Raw genomic sequence first — 9,988 nt, forward strand, 5'->3', positions numbered from 1 at the left:
GGGACTCTAGGGCAGCTCCCTGTCATTGCGTCACCCACAGTCTAAGAATGGGAAAAACATAAAACGAATTTGGGATACGTGAAAGTGACATGGAATCCATATTTCAGCGTCTATAAATAAAGTTGCGTTGGAACTCAGCCACGCTCACTCTTGTACGTGTGGTGCGTGGCAGCTTTCCCACTCCAGCAACAGAGAGCTTGCCTGAAAAGCACAGACTACTTACTGCCTGGCCCTTTACAGAAAAGGCTATGGAAACGTTGTTTATTTCTTTGAGACACACAGAGAGAGAGAGAGAGAGAGAGAGAGAGTTCCTAGCCACTGGTTTACTCCACAGATGCCTGCAACAGCCAGGGCTGGCCATGACCTAAGCCAGGAGGCAGAAACTCCACCCAGGTCTCCCACATGGGTGGCAGGAGCCCAGCTCCACAGCCTTCAGCCCTGCCTCCCAGGGTCTGCACCAGCAGGAAGCTGGAGTCAGGAGCCAGGGCCAGAACAGAACCCAGGCGCTCTGCTGTGGGCACGGGTGTCGCAGCCCTCAGCACTGGACCAAATGCTCACCCCCACCTTAGGCTACTTTACGGGAACGGGAGGGAGGGATGCCACCTTGTCCTGGACAACGTGGTTGACACGTGCCTGGTCATGTTGAGTTGGCACAGCAATATCTAGTGGAAGGAACTACCATTTGTCGGGTACTAACTGTGGGCCGGGCAAATGTCCTCTGTGTCTCACATAAACCTTACAGCCGCCTTGAAACAGGCAACAGCAGCTCCATTTGTGACATGAAGGCACGCAGAGAGATTAGGAGCTGGCCCGGGCTCTTTCAGCAGTCGGAGAGGAGGCTGGATGCAAGCAGGTGTGCTGAGCCCAGAGCTCATGAGGTTTTTAGGCCACCAGTGTTTGGAGATGCCTGCCCGCTTCTCCTCCCCGCCCCCACCCCCAGCCCTGGCCCTACAGCCCAGTGAGAATCCACCCCAAAGGCTGCTGGTCTGAGCATCCCATGAACAGATGCCGGAGCTGGGTCTCTGCTTCTTCAGCCTCAGAGCCTGGTCCCCAGGTGAGGGGAGTGCAGCCTGCAGGCAGCAGGTTAAGAAGATGACAAGAGCGACAACTCCAGGGGCCGGCGTCGTGGGGCCGCAGTTAAGATTCTGCTCGGAACCCTGGCATCCCATATCAGAGCACCTGGGTTAAGTCCCAGCTCTGCTTCTCATTCCGGCTTCCTGCTCATGTAGACCCTGGGAGGCAGCAGGTGATGGCTGGAGTGGCCGGATTCCGGCCACCCATGGGGGAGACCTGGATTGGGTTCCCAGCTCCTGGCTTTGACTGGCCTCAGCCCTGGCCACTGTGCACATCTGGGGAGCGAACCAGTGGATGGACTCTCTCTCTCTCTCTCTCTCTCTCTGCACATCAGTGCCACCCCCTTCTCCTTCCTCATACGTTGCTATCTATTTTCATCACTTAAAGAGTATTAGTTTTCCTTCCGGAAGATTCAATTTGCATTTAAATAGAATGGCTCTGATATGACATTAAGGGGCTGATGACAAATTCCTTCCTCTTTAAGCGTGAAGGAGCTTCAGCCCCTCAGGGAGGTGGGAGGCAGCCTGGCGGGATCTGTTTGCAACTTCCCACCAGCAGAGGGCAGAGAGGAGGCGTTCTCCAGATCTATGAGGGCAGGGGACACCTCTTGGGAACCTAAAATGAGCTATAAACAAGTGTGTGCGGCAGCAATAATACTTAAGGAAGCTGGGAGCCTGCCAGGGGATGGAAGCCGCGAGTGTGGGGTTCCCAGAAGTCCTCAGCTCCCCACGTTGCTAAGGGTCACCGGCCAGGGCCCTAACTCAGGACTCTTTCCTGCAGCCAAGCTTAACGCCTGGTGCTCAGCGGGGACTCCAGGAATACTGTTGAGTGAATGATGAATGGAAACACAGTGAATGAATGGGTCCTCAGTTACGGGGAGGGTGGCATTCAGCATCGGCTAGGAGTCTGGCGTTGCACGGGATGGTCTGCGGAGGCCTCCTTGTGAAGCGATGTGTTCCTTGGAATGTCCTCCTGTGCCCGTGGACAACACTGATTCTCCTCCATGCACTTTGCGTTTTGCATCACATGCCCAGGCTCCTGCTGGACCACCCTAGGAGGCCAACAGGCCCTTCAATCCGGCCCCTGCCCTTGACCCTGTGCTCTCGGCCTCACCTGCTCTTCCCTGCCCACAGGAGCCGTCTTCCTCCTTCAGGGCACAGCCTCGAGGCCACCTCTTCCAGGCCTTGCACCTGCAGGCAGGAGTCGCCCCATCCCATCCTGCCCAGAACTCCTCCTGTAACTGTGAGAGCCACCTCCAAATTCCTTTCATATTTTACACGGTTTGCACCTCCTTGAGATCCCGTCACAGTAACAACAGTTAGTAAGCGAGTGGTACTTCTATGTCATGAGCTGAACTGAATTTCACGTGTGTGCATAACTCAGCCTGTAAGACAGGCACTGTCGTGACTGGCATGTGGCAGACTCAGAGAAGTCTGACTTGCCCAAGGTCCCACAGCCAGAACGGGAGTGAGAGAGCCGCTTGCCCACCCCCGGAGTCTGCACACCCATCTTTCCTAGCCGACGGCAAGCATCTGAAGCAGGAGCCACGTTATGTCTCATTCTTGTCCAGCGTTGCCTTTAGAGCCAAGCACTGCAACTTGTACGAGACACAGACTCCCTGTGTAGCTTGAACGTGGCCTGCAAGCCAGGGGTCCTGGGCCTGGGCTCTGTGTTGATCAGCCTGGGCCCCGGATGGTGGTCTTGGTAGTTCCTTAGCTCGGCTACACTGGGTAGCAAGGAACCTTAACTGTAAAACCAGAGCTGTACAGCTGAGGAGCCAAGACCTTAGAGACCCCGCCCCTCCCGGCCCCCACGCCAGCCCCTCCGGGCCGGGTGGCGCTCCTCTCTCGTACACCGCTGCCTGTCTGCCGGCAGTGGGCACTCGGAGTGCAGAGACGCCACTCTGCAGGAAGAACCGCCTGGCCAGGGAGAGAGGGAGGCTGCCTGCTGATGGTGTGAAAAAGACAGGAGGGGGGTGCTGGCGAGGGTCAGGCGGGGGTGGGCGCTGAGGCTCGCTAGCAGCAGGGCTTCCTCCACGGCTGACCGCCCCTCTGCTGCTGCCTCCAGCTGAGGGACTGGAATCCAGCTAGGCCCCTCCGCCGCGGGCACGGAGCCAGCCCTGCCCCAGACGTGCGGAAGCGTGGGGGTCCCCGAGCTCCAGGAAGCGTGCCCCCCCACACACACACACCGAGAGGACAGCAGCCAGCTAGCAGAGCCACGGCGTCTTAGAGTGCCTCCCCCTCCTCTGAGCCCACATTGCGAGGAGAGAGGGCGAGGGGCAGGCGGACACGCTCTCACACACGCAGACAATGAATGCCATGGAAACTGCCCGACAAAGAGAAGATCGGGGAGCCAGAGTCCGACGGCAGATGGGAGAGAAAGGAGGGGAGAGGGGAAGGCGCTGTCCTTAGCAATGCTGCCAGCTAGGCCCTGATCCGCGCATGGCAGGTGTCCCCTACTGGGGTCGCACTGTGGGGAAGAAGAGGAGGTCAGCGACCTGTTTGCACGGGGGTCCCTGCCTGGATGAGAGCCACCGCTGGTGAACCTACTTGTTCTGCCGAGCTGCGTGTGCCACCAGGTCCCTCTGGACCTTGGATGGTTTTGCTTGGGAGATGGCGTAAAGGAGTTTCCCTGATGAAAAACCAAGTGTTTCAAGGGGTAGCAAAACCACCTTTCTGGGGCCACCATTGTGGCGTAGTGGGTAAAGCCGCCACCTGCAGTGCTGGCATCTCATATAGGTGCCAGTTCGAGTCCCCACTCCACTTCTGATCCAGCTCTTTGCTGTGGCCTGGGGAAGCAGTGGAAGATGGCCCAAGTCCTTGGGCCCCTACACCTGCGTAGGAGACCTGGAAGAAGCTCCTGGCTTCTGGCTTTGGATCGGTGCAGCTCCAGCAGTTGCAGCCATCTGGGAAGTGAACCAGCAGATGGAAGACACCCCCCCCCCCACACACACACACCGCTTCTCTGTAACTCTGGCTTTCAAATAAATAAATAAATCTTTAAAAAAAATGCCTTTTCTACCTGTGATGTCAGAGCAGACTGCGCAGCTTAAAAAACCAGGTGTGGGCCGGCACCGTGGCTCACTTGGTTAATCTTCCGCTTGCAACGCCGGCATCCCATATGGGCGCTGGGTTCTAGTCCTGGCTGCTCCTCTTCCAGTCCAGCTCTCTGCTGTGGACCGGAAGGGGAGTGGAGGATGGCCCAAGTGCTTGGGCCCCTGCACCCCATGGGAGACCAGGAGGAAGCACCTGGCTCCTGGCTTCAGATAGGCACAGCGCTGGCCATAGTGGCCATTTGGGGAGTGAACCAACAGAAGGAAGACCTTTCTCTCTCTCTCTCTCTCTGTCTAACTCTGTCAAATAAAAATTTAAAAAATTTTTAAAAAACCAGATGTGCGTGTGGAGGGGCGGGTGTGGGCACAGCTGCTCAGACACCTCTTGGATCTCATACTGGAGTGCCTGCAGTCAAGTCGCAGCTCTGCTCCCAGCTCCCACTTCCAGCCTCCTGCAAATGTGCATCCTGGGAAACACCCGTGATGGCTCGAGGAGTCAGGCCCCTGCCACCCACACAGGAGGCATGGATGGAGTTCCCGGCTTCTGGCTTGAGCCTGAACCAGCACCAGCTGTTGTGGGCATTTGGGGGAGTGAACCAGCAGATGGAAGATCCCTGTCTACCTGTCAGTCTTCTCTTTCTCTACATGTGTGTGTTTTCTACCTTTCAAAAACAAGGAAATGAAAAAAAATTTAAAAGGAAAACCATTTTTTTAAAAGAAAGCAGGTGGTAAGAGCATAGCTGTGAGGCACGTGGCTTCTCGCTTCTGTTTTTTAAAATGACTTATTTATTTATTTATATTTTAAAAACTGGTGTTGTGGCTTAGCAGGTTAACTCACTGCCTACGACACTGTCATCCCATATGGGCACGTGTTCGAGTCCCAGATGCTCCACTTCTGATCCAACTCCCTGCTAATGCACCTGGGAAAGCAGCCAAGGTTCTTGAGCCCTGCACCCATGTGGGAGACGTGGAGGAAGCTCTTGGCTTCAGCCTGGCACAACCCTGGCTGTTGCAGCCATGTGGGGAGTGAATCAGTAGATGGAAGATGTCTCTCTGTGTTTCTGTCTCTCTCTGTACTCTGCCTTTCAAATAAATAAAAACTAAATCTTAAAAAAAAAGATAGAATGACATAAAGGGAGAAACAGAGAGAGAGAGAGAGAGAGAGAGAGAGAGAGAGATCTTCCATCCTCTAGTTCTCACCCCAAATGCCCATAATAGCTAGGGCTGGGCCAGGGAAGCCAGAGGCCTAGAATTCAATCCAGGGTCTCCCACGTGGGCAGCAGAGGCCCAAGTGCTTGAGCCTTCGCCTGCTACCTCCCAGGGTGCACACGAGCAGGAAGTCGGAATCGGAAGCAGAGTCAGGACTCAAATCCAGGTGCTCCCTACGGACCACAGTGTCTCCACCACGGTGCCACACACCTACTCCCGCAGCTCCATTTTTAAAAGCATGAGTGCCTGTGACCATGTAAGCCAGTCGGTCTCCGAGGAGGCACACGGGAAGCATTTGCGCTGTGTTGTGCCCTTGCCCCCTCCCCAGGAGGAGAGGAGAGAGACGGCCACGCTGCAGAAGCGAGGAAGGCTGCGGGGAAGGGGAGGGAGGCACCTGTGCGTGGGCCATGTGGGCAGCGTAGGCAATGGGCCATTGATGGAGACTCAGACATCCGTCTCTCAGCTGCCGCGGCAGCACGGGGGTAACAGGCCGCCTGTTTTAATTTAGCTCCCAAGTTCAGGCCCTGCTGTGAGGACGTGGGCTGCGTTCCTGTGTGCTTCCTACATCCGTTGGGAAGCCTTCTCCGTCACCATTGCTGCTCCATCTCAACTCCCCTTCGTCTCCCTGGCTGCCTGCTGCGTTGTACTCTGTCCCTGAATGGGGCGGCCTGGTGGCCGTTGGCTGCAGGCTGTGACACTTGATGGAGCAGGGAGAGGTGGCGGAGGTCAGAGCCATGCTCCAAATGGCCCCAAACCATCAGCAACCCTGCTGTCCATCTCTGTGCATTCTACGGCGTGACACCTACAAACACATCCATGCGTCCCCGAATCCAGATCTGACAATAATTTTCAGCTCCATCTGGGATCACTCATTCTAAGAAACGGACGGTGGCACGTGCTTCCTGCTTCATTCGGGGTTGAGCTGAAGAGACAGAGGCAGAGACAAGGAGGAAGAGGTCTCGGGACTCCTTCCGTCCTCCCTCCGCCGATGCTCCCTTCCAGGGACTGGGAAGAGAAGGGGAGGAGTCGAGGTGGTGACAACTGTGATGGCCACGCAGACGACAGCGGTGGCCCTGGTCCTGTGCTGAATGAGGAGCTCCGGGCGTGAGCAGGTCTAACCTCCGGCCAGAACCTCTGCCGTGATAAAAACCAGCAATGGCTGTCCGGCAATGACCCGGCACTCGGTGACAAAATAGTTTGTCATAGCTAAAATAAGCAGGCTGGGGCCCCGGTTCAAAGGCAAAGCCAGGCCACAGAGGCCGCCGGATCTCAGGGAAACATGGGTAAGTCCCAAAGCTGGGCCTGTCTGCAGGGACTGGGGACTGATCAGCTCGGCGCACCTTCCCAGGGCTCCACTCTTCGCCCAGATGAGAGGCCCAGGCTGCCGTATAGCAAGGCGCCGGATCTGAAATCCTGCTCATGGAGGAGCCGGAGAGCGGAGGGAGGGGTGACAATCCAGTAAGTAAATGTCAGCCCTACAGTTGGACAGAAGCCGTTAGCCAAACAGAGCGGCCAGTTAGGGCCATTGAGACAGCACAGGGAGGAGGGGCTGGGCTCCCGGGCGCAGCGGGGCGGGCGAGGCTGGGGCCCTGCAGGATGTGCAAACGGCAGAGCAGGTGACGTCCTCAGGCCCAGCCATGCAGTCCAGACACCTTCCTGAGATGCCCACATGGCTCCTTTGTCCTTGCCCAAACCCCGTCTCAGGGAGCCCGGCCATCTCTCGGGCTGCTTTGGAAAAGCTTTCTCCCTTTTTCCTGAATCCAGAGACAAAACGGGCGGCGCTCAGCCACCCCTGGATTAACGCAGACGCACAAAGAAGGGGAGCAAATCCCTTGGCAAACAGTGCCGGGAGATTTCATTTTGCTGCTCTTCGTTCAAACCACCCAGAGCGAGGCTGAGATCCAGCGTCTGCCGGCGCGCACGGAGCGCGGATGCTTTCATTTGCAGCCATGACAGTTGCTTTGTTTTGTACCCGGTGATTGTCGAGGCCAAATCTCTTTTTCTTTCCTTTTAATACACGCTCATATCTGTGTTCCCCCGTTCTCCTAAATTGGAAGATTTCAGATTAAGTCCCTCCCAGGCCGTCTGATTTGCTTGGGGTGCCCAAGTGCCAGAAACCCCAGATTTGGGGGGGAATCCACCCTGAAACTCAAAATAGAAAGTGGCTTTGATTTAGGACAATCGAGGCTTTTTTAAAAAAATATTTATTTATTTGAGGGAGGGCCACGGGAGGGAGGGAGGTCGGGGGGGAAGCCACAACATTACAAAAGATGCATTTTATATTCTACTTAAAACTATTGGTTGAACTCTGTAATTAATACACAATTACTCTTAGGTGTTTAATTAATGCTATAACTAGTACTCAAATAGTATTTTACACTTTGTGTTTCTGTGTGGGAGCAAAATGTGGAAATCTTTGCTTAACATATGCTAAATTGATCTCCTGTATATAAAGATAATTGAAAATTTAAAAAAATATTTATTTATTTGAAAAAGTTACAGAGAGGGAGAGACACACAGAGAGAGAGAGAGAGGCCTTCCATCCGCTGGTTCACTCCCCAGATGGCCGCAATGGTCAGGGCTGGGCCAGGCAAAAGCCAGGAGCCGGGCGCTTTACTCAGGTCTCCCACTTGGGTGGCAGGGACCCACACACTTAGGCCTCCAGGCACATTGGTGGGAGCTGGATCGGAAGTAGAGCAGCTAGGACTCAGACCGGCGCCCATACGGATGCTGGTGTCGCAGGTGGCAGGTGCACCTCCCACAGCGTGGCGCCGGCCCCTGTGGAGTCTTATTTGCTTATTTAACAAAGAGCCAGCAGGCGCCTCCTAATGCAGAGCAGGAGGTGGCCTAGCAGGTCTGTGTGCTTGGGAAGCATGCAGGCCTGCGGGTGTGTGTGTGTGTGTGTGTGTTAGGGCGGGTCTGTTCCAAGGGGAAGGAAGTGTGGGTTGAGTGACAGGTGGCTGGTCTGCCCTTCGCACGTTAGGAGTGCAAGGGAAGAGGCAGTCACAGCTGTCTGAGGAGGCCCGAGAAGACCTCAGAGGAGAAGGGGATCTCTGAGCCCGACCTTCCAAGAGATACAAAAGTATGTCGGGTTTTGTCAAGGTAGCCTGGACGGCTGGCCAAGCAGAGCCGGCCGATGCACACCAGCCGGCAGGGATGTGGGGGAGCCAGACCACACATGGGGGGTCCAGGTACACTTGAGTCTCTGGGTTGTACCAAAGCTGTTCTGTGGTCTGAAACTCGGCTGGAAGTGGGCATGCTGTATTTTTATTTACTAAACCTAGCAACCCTAGACAGGAGAGGACCACGCCCACACATGGAGTCCCTGCAGGATTCCAGAGGCTTCCATGTGTGACTTGTCTTCACAACGTGAGCTCCAACGTGCCCATTTTGCAGCTGAGGAAACTGAGGCTGATCGGGTTTATGTAACTGGTGACTCGAGTTAAACAGTGATGAAGTGGCAATGCCGGGATTTCACCCTCGGCCTGCGTTGCGGCAGGCAGGTGAGGGCAGATTGGGCCTGCTGGAGACAGTGCCTGCTGGGATGCCGGGTTAAGAGGGAGGCTTCTCGGGCGAGTGAGCAGCTCCGGACTGTTGTGGAGCAAGGGGAAGAACACAGACAGTGTTTGAATGGAAATCTGGCAGCAGACTGGCTCAGGGGCAGAGTTCCGAGGCCTCGCATTCCACCGTGATCTATGGGACACCTGCTGCGGCCAGGCGCCCCCTCAGCGCTGAGGGCCTGCCGGGCAGTGCCCGTGCCAGCGAAGCTTATCGCCTGCTAGATTAACAGGCTGCAAATTCCAGCAGAGGGGACGCCTTCTACCAGTGATGGAGCTGGCGACGGAGACAGTTATCAACAGCACCTTCCGGTGAGGAGGGGGCACCTGATCAGGGCCTCAGAAAGGGCCATGCATGCTGCCTTTGCAAGCCAAGATTTTAGAGATTTAAAGACTCAGGACGTGACCAGGTGATGTGAATATAAATTCCAGGTACAGCAGAAGCAGGAGAAACACAGATCATTAAGATCCAACGCTAACCCCAAATTATTTTTTTGAAGATTTATTTATTTATTTGAAAGCCACAGTTACAGAGTAGAGAGAGAGAGAGAGAGAGGCAGAGAGAGAGAGAGAGAGAGAGAGAGAGGTTTTCCATCCACTGGTTCATACCCCAAGTGGCCGCAATGGCCAGAGCTGTGCCAATCTGAAGCCAGGAGCCAGGAGCTTCTTCCAGGTCTCCCACGGGAGTGCAGGAGCCCAAGTACTTGGGCCATCTTCTACTGCTTTCCCAGGCCACAGCAGAGAGCTGGATTGGAAGTTGAGCGGCTGAGATTTGAACCAGCTCCCATATGGGAGGCTGGCACTGCAGGCGGCGGCTTTACCCACTATGCCACAGCCCCGCCCCAACCCCCAAATTTTAATCACTGGACTCAAGCTTTTGTGGCCCTCCCACATCTGTGGGCCGTGGGTGTGTTTTTGTCTTTATTGATTCGCACATTAAACAGCGAAGTATAGCGTTTAAGATAAAAGCCTCAAAGATCTACATATAAGTGTTAAAACTATAATTTTTTTTTAAAAAAAGATTTACTTATTTGTTAAAAAAGCAGAGTTAGAGAGAGAGAGGGAGAGAGAGAGAGAAGAGAGAGAGAGAGATCTT

This window comes from Oryctolagus cuniculus, chromosome 13, assembly GCF_964237555.1.
Source record: "Oryctolagus cuniculus chromosome 13, mOryCun1.1, whole genome shotgun sequence".
NCBI lineage: Eukaryota > Metazoa > Chordata > Mammalia > Lagomorpha > Leporidae > Oryctolagus > Oryctolagus cuniculus.